Source organism: Abrus precatorius, unplaced genomic scaffold (genome assembly GCF_003935025.1).
Source record: "Abrus precatorius isolate BTA unplaced genomic scaffold, Abrus_2018 Scaffold8, whole genome shotgun sequence".
NCBI classification, from domain to species: domain Eukaryota; kingdom Viridiplantae; phylum Streptophyta; class Magnoliopsida; order Fabales; family Fabaceae; genus Abrus; species Abrus precatorius.
This window is the reverse complement of record NW_020874428.1, coordinates 12,170,075-12,181,283: the sequence shown is the minus strand read 5'-3', so window position 1 is coordinate 12,181,283 and position 11,209 is coordinate 12,170,075.

The window sequence follows — 11,209 nt, the reverse complement described above, 5'->3', positions numbered from 1 at the left end:
GTTACGTCTAGACATTAAGCTTGCAATTGGCTATCTAGAAATTATTCATTTTCCTACTCTGGTGAGTAGATGTCAAATTTATGAAGATGATGCGAAGGCAAAACAGGCTCAGTGGAAGAGTTATGGTCTGCAGCAGAATTATCCTAATAGAAGAATAGATGCTCAAGGGAGAGGGAAACCCTATCAAGTATCACAGAGGTATCAAGGATCTTCGTCAGGGGGTGGAAGGTTTCAAGACTTTGTCGGAAGTTCCAATAGAGTTGGTAACAGTGGTACTCGGTGCTTTATTTGTGGAGGACCACATTTTGCTCGAGAGTGTACACAAAAGAGCTATGTTTGCTTTAGATGTGGAAAGCAAGGTCATTTCATTCGTGATTGTCCTGAGATGAAGCGAGAGAACAACAACCAGAACAGTCAAGCTGGTGGTAGCAAAAATAAGAACAACCATCAAGTTGGAAGGCCACGAACTCAAGGGAGAGTTTTTACGATGACTGGGGAGGAGGCATCTCAGTCTGACACCATGATACAGGGTAAATGTTTCATAAATGGGAACACCTTGAATGTATTGTATGATTCAGGAGCTTCTCACTCTTTTATTTCTGAAGTATGTGTGAGACAGTTGAATTTACCTGTTACTGTTTTGCCATATGATTTGATTGTTTCTACTCCTGGTAGTAATTCTATTATTACTTTTAGGGTTTGTTTGAATTATCCCATAATAGTAGAAAACAAAGACCTCTTTGTAAACTTGTTTTGTTTACCCCTTATTGACTTAGAAGTCATTCTAGGACTAGATTGGTTGTCTGCCAATCATGTTCTATTAGACTGCCATAACAAAACCATAGTCTTTGCTAATCCTGTTAAATCATTTCCTGAGAATTTGAGATTTCTATCTGCCAACCAAGTCAATGCTTCTTTGAAAGGAGGAGCTCAGATATGTATGGTGTTACTTTCATTTAAAGGGGAGAAGGAATTTACGATAGAGAACTTGCCGATTGTTTGTGATTTTCCTGAAGTTTTTCCAGAGGATATTCCTGGGTTACTGATGAATCCATTTTTTATTATATTTTTACTTGCCTTTTTGGTGCTCCTTAATAGAAAAAATAGACTTAGATAGTGCAAATAATATAGAAATCACATTTTGAGTAAATATCATAGGTTTATTAATTTTTGGTTAATTTGCATTTAATTACATAGATATAGATTGCAATTTTAATTATCTTGATGATTTTGCAGAATGCCCAAGTTAAATTTGAGAAATCTTGGTCCTTGGATGAAAGTTGCCCCCAAAGTAGCCACTTTTGGGAGCAAAAGTGGCAACTACAGCAAGTCTGGGCATTAAAAGTTCCAAAGTAGCCACTTTCAAGACCAAAAGTGACAACTCCAGAAGCTCCAGGGACGCTAAATTGGAAGCATGATGCGCGTGGTTACTATGGTCTCTCAAAGTAACCACGCGCACCAAAGTAGCTACTATCAAGCCCAAAAGTGACAACTCCAGAAGCTCCAGGGACGCTAATTTTGAAGCCTTCCTGCGCGTGGTTACTATGGGCTCTCAAAGTAACCACGCGCACCAAAGTAGCTACTTTCAGCACAAATAGTGGCAACTCCAGAGAAGCGGCAATCCTTCCATCATGCGCGTAGACACTTTCAAGGCCCAAAGTGGACACTTTCAAAGGCAAAAGTGGACACTTTGGTGACATGTCATCCACTATAAATAGATTTTAGGAATTAGGGTACGAAACTTTTGACACTTTACACAATTTTCTTTGCTAAATTGGGATAATTTCTTACGACATTGGAGTCTTGGGTGACAGCCAAGGGTCCTCTATAGGTTTTAATTTCCAATTTTTCTTTTGATTTTTGTTGAATGTGCATTAATGATGTTTACGTTTTTGCATTTCTTTCTCTCTTTTGTGAAGCCCATCCACTTGGAGGGCTAAACTTCCTTGTAATTCCTAGTCAATGCACATGAATCTTGAATTCTTGGGATTAATTGCAATACAAATCTTTCTTTTCTTGAATTTATTAACCCCAATCTCTGAATGAAATGGAATTTGCATGAAGGGAACATTGCTTAATGAACCCTAATTTACCTAACGAAATTCTAATTCAAAATTGCTTAATTTTGGTTAATCCTTGAGGTTGCTTAATCTTAGGGATAGAGATTGGAGCCCATTAAGATGCTTAATTTTAATTGGGATGTTAAAGTTAGTCTTCGCTTGTTAGATTAACTTAATTTAAGGGAAAGAAAGGGGATTATTGAATCATTTAGAAGAATAATGATAGAACTCATTGCTTGACTAGGGATTACTCATTTTAATTGATTGAATTTCATTAATTTACATTTCGTTCTTGTTTAAAATCCAGAAATTGACAAACCTCCCCCCAATTTACTTGCTTTAAAATAGATGTTCACACTTGTTCGATGTATGTTCTCAACCAAAAATTCCTTGGAGACGACCTAGGATAACACCCTAGTACTGCATTTATTTCTTTACATATTTGATAAGGATTAACGACAATCTTTTGCATGACGAGTAGCCCAAATATCGTTTCATCAGTTACCTCCAGAAAGGGAAGTAGAGTTTGACCCCTGGAACTGGACCAATCTCTATAGCACCTTATCGGATGTCACCTTTGGAACTAGCTGAATTGAAAAAGCAGCTGGAAGAGTTATTGGAGAAACAGTTTGTGCGTCCAAGTGTATCCCCTTGGGGTGCTTCGGTGTTATTAGTTAAGAAGAAAGATGGAACGATGAGGTTATGTGTGGACTATCGTCAATTGAATAAAGTGACTATTAAGAACAAGTATCCACTACCAAGAATAGATGATTTGATGGATCAATTACGAGGAGCAACAATTTTCTCTAAAATTGATTTGAAGTCTGGTTACCATCAGATCAGAGTGAAAAAAGAAGATATTCCAAAAACTTCTTTTAGAACACGCTATGGCCATTATGAATACCTAGTGATGCCATTTGGTGTAACTAACGCACCTGCAGTGTTTATAGATTACATGAATCGGATTTTTCATCCGTATTTGGATAAGTTTGTAGTTGTTTTTATTGATGATATTCTAATATATTCCAAGAATCATGAGGAACATGCGGACCATCTTCGTGTGGTATTGGAAATCCTAAGAAAGAAACAGTTATATGCCAAGCTTTCCAAGTGTGAATTCTGGTTAACAGAAGTGAGTTATTTGGGGCATGTAATCAGTAAAGATGGAATTTCTGTAGATCCTTCTAAGGTTGAAACTGTTTTACAGTGGGCTAGACCAAAAACAATTACTGAGATCTGGAGTTTCTTAGGATTGGCAGGTTATTATCGGAGATTTATTGAAGGATTTTCAAAGTTGGCATTGCCTTTGACTACATTGACTCGCAAAGGACAACCGTTTGTGTGGACTAGTCAGTGCGAAGATAATTTCCAAGAATTGAAGAATAGATTGACTTTTGCTCCTGTATTAATACTTCCAAACCCTTATGAGAATTTTGAAGTTTATTGTGATGCGTCAAGGCAAGGATTAGGATGTGTGTTGATGCAGAATAGGAATGTAGTAGCTTATGCTTCAAGGCAATTGAGACCACATGAGGTGAATTATCCTACACATGATCTAGAGCTTGCTGCTGTAGTTTTTGCATTGAAGATTTGGAGACATTATTTGTATGGTGCTAAATTTGAGGTTTTTAGTGACCATAAGAGTCTTAAGTATCTGTTTGACCAGAAGGAATTGAATATGAGGCAGTGCCAATGGATTGAATTCTTAAAAGATTATGACTTTGAACTTCAATACCATCCTGGAAAAGCGAATGTTGTAGCTGACGCATTAAGCAGAAAATCTTTACAAGTGTCGGCCATAATGATCCGAGAATTAGAAATGGTGGAACAGATCAGAGATCTGAATATGGTAATGGAACTTACTTCAAAGAGTCTTAAATTTGGAATATTGAAGATCACTAGTGAATTTTTAGAACAGATTCGCATAGCTCAGCAAGAAGATGCAATCATACAAGAGAAGAAAGCATTAATTATTCAAGGCAGAGAAAAAGATTTTCAGGAAGGTACTGATGGAATTTTGAGATTCCGAAGAAGAATCTGTATTCCACAAAATGAAGAACTTCAGAAGATGATTTTGGAAGAAGCCCATAAAATTAAATTAAGCATTCACCCAGGTACCACTAAGATGTACCAAGATTTGAAAGAATTATTTTGGTGGCCCGAAATGAAGAAAGCCATAGCAGAATATATGGCATCTTGCTTGGTATGTCAAAAGGCGAAAGTTGAACATCAGAGACCCTCTGGGATGTTGCAATCTTTGGATATTCCCGAATGGAAATGGGACAGTATTGCAATGGATTTTGTGAGTGGATTGCCGAGAACATCTGCAAGTCGTAATGCGATATGGGTAATTATTGACAGATTAACCAAGGCTGCCCATTTTCTACCCATTAATGTTGGTTATTCATTAGAAAAGTTGGCCCAGTTATATATCAAAGAAATAGTAAGACTACATGGTGTACCATCAAGTATAGTATCAGATAGAGACCCTAGATTTACTTCAAGGTTTTGGGAAAAATTACAAAAGGCATTGGGAACAAAACTCAGATTTAGTTCAGCATATCATCCCCAGACTGATGGACAATCAGAAAGAACTATTCAATCACTTGAAGACCTTCTCAGAGCTTGTGTAATGGAGTATAAAGGCATTTGGGATCAATTCTTACATTTGATTGAATTTACTTACAACAATCGTTTTCACTCAAGTATCGGGATGGCACCGTTTGAAGCGTTATATGGTCGGAAGTGCAGAACACCTCTATGTTGGTATGAAACATGAGAGAATTTAACTTTGGGACTTGAGGTGATTCAACTGACTACGGAGAAAATTAAAATGATCCAAGAGAAAATGAGAACGGCACAAAGTAGACAGAAAAGTTACTATGATAGAAGAAGAAAGCCATTAGAATTTCAAGAAGGCGACCATGTGTTTCTAAAAGTTACACCTACCACAGGAGTTGGAAGAGCTATGAAATCTCGAAAGCTTACACCTAAATTTATTGGTCCTTACCAAATTCTGAAAAAGATTGACCTCGTGGCTTACCAAGTTACCTTACCCCCATTTCTCTCTAATCTCCATAATGTTTTTCATGTCTCCCAACTGAGAAAATATATCCCTGATCCATCCCATGTCCTTGAACCTGAGACGATACCACTAAAGGACAATCTTACTTATGAAACATCGCCCGTATGTATTGTGGATCAACGAGTAAAACATCTACAGGGAAAAGACATTTTGCTCGTAAAAGTGGTATGGAGTGAAACTGATGATGAAGATGCTACGTGGGAGCTAGAGAGCAAAATGAGGGATTCTCACCCTTATCTTTTTTCTTAAGGTGCGTAAATTTCGGGGATGAAATTTTTTGAGGGGGGAAGTTTATAATTATGTTTAATATATTTCATGATTATTTTTAAATTTTGGGATTTTTATTTAATTATTTCAATTAATTACAAAAGAATTAGTGAAAATTCTAATATTATATTATTATTTTTACTATTTAAGATAAAATCAATTCATCCAATTCATTTTCTTCTCTCTTGGCTGCCGTAAGTGCTCTTCTTCTCCTTCCAAAAGCTTTGAAACTTCTTTGGCTCTAATCTTTTGATTTTCCAAGTAAGTTCATTAAATTTTTTTAATATTCCATCTATTTTCATCATTTTGAACACTTTTAACCGATTAATTTTTTATTTTCTCCCCCTTTTTGGGTGCTGGAACAGTAGCATGAGGCTGAGATTTTGTCCAAAAATTTTGTTTCTAAATTATGTTTTAATTAGCTTAATCTTTCTATATTTTATAATAAATAATTTTGGTGCTTTTTGTTTTGTTAAAAATACATTTGGAGGTTTAAAACCCTTGGTCTAGAGGTACTGTCCCAAGAATGTTATGAAGGGAAAATAATTATTTTTAATTAACTTTAGGCTTATAGTATTCCATTTACATCATAGAAAACAATTGTAAGACCCGTAAGCCATTTTTGTGAAGATTAGAAAATGATAGTTTCAACTCACTAGTAGTGGGTTGGGTGATTAATGCCTCTTAACATTGATCATGATTATGTCTGATTATTTGGTTAGGATTGTGGTTTGAGAAGTGGTGGAAAGAAATCGTTGGTGAGAAAAAAATCGGTATACACTTCAAGGTAAGGGGGGACATATATATTTTCACGGGTATAGTAGAAAAATGTTGGGAGATGGGTGTTTTATTCCTTCTATGTATATATGAATTAGTTGAAGGAATTTATAATTATTTCCATACTTAGTGTACAATTGTTTGATATTCCTTTTTGAAATTGATTTTATGTGTGATGATGTTTCTATGATAATTGTTTGTTGAATTCAGTATAAATAATTGATTACCTAAAATACTTGAGGAATGAACTATCATTCATGTGGAGTGAGCATATAGAAGGTCTGTTGAAAGTTAAAAAGAATTAAAGAATTGCGAAATAAAGATATTAAAAAAAAATCTTCTTTAATTTCAAGTGGTTTGATCAAAATTTATTTAATAGTTTTTATATATTTAAAATATACCTATATACATATTTAAATAATTTAAAGGATTTTAATTCATTTTAAAGAATTATTTTAAATGGGTATTTTGAAATGTGGTGATAATTGGAAAAAGGTATTTGAGAGCCACTGAAATGAAAGAAAAGTTGTGAAATGTGGTGGTGGTGACACTCTGTTTAAAATTCGAAGTGTATTAGAATTTTCTGGCTGTTTTGCAGAGAGAAGAAAATTTAGAAATATCTGAATTATAGAGGAAACTCTGCCGGATTGTCGGTGAAATTTTGAAATATATGTTGTTGATTAAAAAGAAATGTTTAATACCTAATTAAAAGACTGAAATTAGGTTCATGCATCATAAGCATGTAATGATGATGGTGTTGGATGGGAAGTATACGAAATCTAGGGGAGACTCTAGGTTAGTCTTGGGGATAGTTGGGTGTGATTGAGCCGGGCAAAGGCCAGGGCTCGCAATCCTGTGCTGTCGATTCTCACTTCAAAACCAGACTATCCTGACAGAACCCGATGGATTATCAGAATCAGTTAAGCTATATCTTTGAAACTATCTAATGAGATGGTTATGACCAAGAATGATTGGTGACAGTGAACTCCTGATCCTTCCCAGAAAGAAAGAAAGAGAAAAAGAAAAAGAAAATGGTTTGGGCCCACATGCATGTGTCGGTATAGCAATTAACTAGGTGATGCACAGAATCATACATGGCATGTACATTGTGTGTTGAGTTGTTGCTAATTGCTATAATGATTGTAAATATCTTGACGTGTTTTCTACTGTACTTTGGTTGAAATGGGTTTGTCTCACCCTTTTAGTTGCTATGTGTGTTGTATGTGAATATGTTTAGTAGGTGTGGACACAAATAGCCTGACCACCATACCAGTTCAGCGTCACAGTCAGATATAATCCTGAAGGAAGATGGACGCACGATTGGGAACGACAACAGTCCACCCATACTGGCACTATTACCTTTTTGTTAGATAGAAATGGACCAGGCCCATGGGCATACCCCATCCCCATCAGGGTACCCATGAGACTCACTTTTCCATTTACTCCTAGAGTACTGTTAACTTTTGGAGGAAATGGTATTTTTGATAATCATGGGTCTAGGGAGAAAACTTGTGAGGTCATTTTTGTTGTCTCTGATATCGTGACCCCACTTTATTTTGTATGTAAATCAGCTATGTGCATATGTTTATATGATTGGACGACTGTATATTTTAATGAAGATGATATGTATATATGTATTTGGATAACTGGTACAGATGATGTATTTAGTTTCTATTAATGTGAATAGACGTAAACTCATACATGTGGCTTTCTTACTATTTGGATTATATTAATATTATATTTATATTGATGGCGTAATAAGTAGTAAGGGTGTCACACTCTGCGTGATCACTTTCATTAGCAAAAGTGATTGTTCAGAATGGAACCCTGTAATTGAAGCTCTGCGTGATCACTTTTCTGCAAAATAATGACTCCTTTTGTTATTTAAAGCTCCTTAGAAACTTAATTGCCTCATGCATTCAATTTCAATAATCTCATTTATGCATCCACAACATGAGCCTTCATTGAATCAACACATTATTCCTAAAACACATATAAAACAGAATCTAAAATCAGAAAATTGCAGAAATTGAAATAAAGAATTAACAAAAGTTTAAGTAAAATGCAAATAGAGTAAAAATGGTTCAGAAATGTGAGTTGCCTCTCACAAAGCGCTCTTTTAACGTCACTAGCTTGACGTTAAATGTTCCTCACTGCTGAGAAACCAAGTTAATGCAAAAAGTGTTCCTATTGAATTCTCCTCCATTGTAAATCTTCTGTCTTTGGCCATTGACTTTAAACTTTCTCCCTTCTCTCTGATCTTCAAGTAACTGTTGTTAGCAATCTACACTAGCAAGTGCACTAGGATTGCAGCAAGTGATGAGTAAATTTAAGATCCAAATATCGTCTCCACAGGGAATTTATATTCAAGTATCACTTCATAGAATTATAACCATTTAAGCTTTTTTGAAATTGTAAGGAGAGTGGTAACATCTAATAACAGCAAACTGGAACAATTAAAAGTAAAATGAACTTGTAGAAAACAAGACAATGAACACAGAGTTATGTGATAACAGAGGGAGAAACCATAGCTAGGGAATTGCTTCACCAAAACTCCAATGTTTAATCAATAAAGTTCTGAATTAACAAGCAATTGGAAAGAGTGACAATCAGTTTCACTTTATACTATTCAGAGGTTAATTCCTTAACTCAGTGAACCTAACATTCAATTAAACCATTCTAATTCCTTAGATCTAATTCAATTTAATGTTGCTTTAAGTGTAAGAAACCAAAAGATTGCAAGATCAAAGTTCCTTATCCCTAAGAAAACTAAAATCTCGGTGATTGGTTCAGATCTGAAGAACAAATTCAATTTCCATTGACAAAGGTTCCTCTGAATTTAGTTAATCAAATTTCCATTCAATTCACACGTGAAGTTCAGAATCAATCACTCAATGTATTCCAAAGCTTGAAATCCAGATCCAAATCAATTCAACATGTTCATTTCAGATCTACAATCCCTAACTATGAACGAATTACACAGCCATGGCAGCAGAAGAAGAAAAAGAAAGAGAAGAAGAAACTCAAAAACGCCATGGAAGCTTGCTCCACTCCAATTCCTCTTCGTGAAGCTCCAAGATCTGAATCCCCACTCCTCTCTCTCACTTCCTCTAACTAGAAACTAACTAAAAAAACTGAAAATGAACAGAATCCCCCTTTTTCCGGATCGCTTCTGGTATTTATAAAATTTCCCAGATTTTCACGTTATCACTTTTATGAGAAATAGTAGTTACGCAGAGAGTTTTTGATTGCGCGTTAACACTTTTCCCAGAAATAGTGGCCACGCGTATTTTCCTGATATTGAGAGCTCTCTGGAACTATCACTCTTGATGATAAAAGTGACAACGCAGAGCCAAGGTAGTTGCGCATTATCACTTTTTCTGATAAAAGTGACTACGCGCAGCTCGCCAAGTTGAAGACTCTCTGGAACGATCACTTTTGATGACAATAGTGGTAACGCCCAGGCTTCACTTCTTCTTTGAGCTCTGAAGTGATCACTTTCACTGACAATAGTGATCACGCCCAGTCTGCAATTTCTTATTCTTGAGTTTTTGGAGTCCAGACTTGCTTCTTTCCTCTTCCTTGTCATCAAACTTCCATGAATATGATCCTTGCTCAATTTATTCGTACAAAAATAAGATTAAAAACTTAATTCCTAAGCAAAAATTTCACAATTACTAAAATAACTACATATGTAAACAAAATTCAATTCCTTCTCTTTTTCTAAGTTTTTCTGCTTTCTTTATACAATTTTCTTATCATTTGTGTTAGAATTATGCTAAAATATCAGTCAAAATATGGATTCATCACTACCCCAAACTTGAATTTTTGGTTGTCCTCAAGCAAATCAAATTAAACCAAGGGTAATTCTTCCACTTTTCAGAAAGCATTTCACAACTGCTATATCAGAATTTTTCAATTTGCAATTCTGTGTTTTCTGCAAAATTTTCAATCAAGATATTCATCCAATTACTCATCATTGCAATCTCAATGCATTCATCAAATTTTAAGCAAGAATTGCTATCTAAGTGAATATATCAGCCAAGTTCATGTGAGAAACATTAAAATCATGATCACTTCTCACTGGACAGTGTTTCCCTCAATTCTCAACAGTGTTTGGGTGCTGTTTTCACTCTAAATCATCAATTTCATTGCACTCTACCATATGCTTGCCCAATTTCTCTATCTCCTCTGCTTAGTACAGCCAATCACACATCAAGAGGACTTTTTACAGTTTATAACAGGGCTTAGGTTAAGGTAGATACTGAACAAAATATGAAACAAGTTGCAATTTCAAAAGATCAGAAGCATTTTGAGTGAATGACTTTAAAACTAGTCTGGTTTAGCATCAATTCACATTAAATTCCTCAGTTATGCAGCAGACTAATCATTTTTGTGCAGCAGAATTTTTATTTTCCCTTTTTTTTTTCTGCTACAGTTTACTGTTAATTTCTTCTTTTTGATCTCCATTTTGCTCTTTTCAACTCAGATTCTATTTTTCAACATTTTACTGCAACATGTTTAACTCTTCCATAGTTTTGCTGTATAATTTTTAATGTTTCTGCAGCACTTTTGTTCTTTCGGTCTGACTTTTTGAACTCAACTTAGATAGCTTGCTACTCCCCTACCCCAAACTTAAAATTTTGCTTGTCCTCAAGCAACTTAATTTGATGCTACCCCAAACTTAGTTTTAAAACTCATTCTTGATTAAACTCACAATGCCTTTGATCAATTTGAATGGTAAAATTGGTTTTTCAGCAAGGCGTGTAAGGAAGTTAACTCAAGAAAAGGGAATATTAAGCTCAAAAGGGGTAAACTAGGGCAATTAATCATAAGGGAAGGCATTTTAGGCTAACTAAGTAAATCAAACATGGCCTCTATCATGTGTGTGAGAACTGTAACATGCATATTCAATTAAGAACAAGGTCAAGTTCTAGAGAACGCAGTAAAATCTGATTAATCACACAAGGAAAGAAGTAGGTAGCTCAAGTCTCACTAGGCGTTTAGAAGTGATCATGTG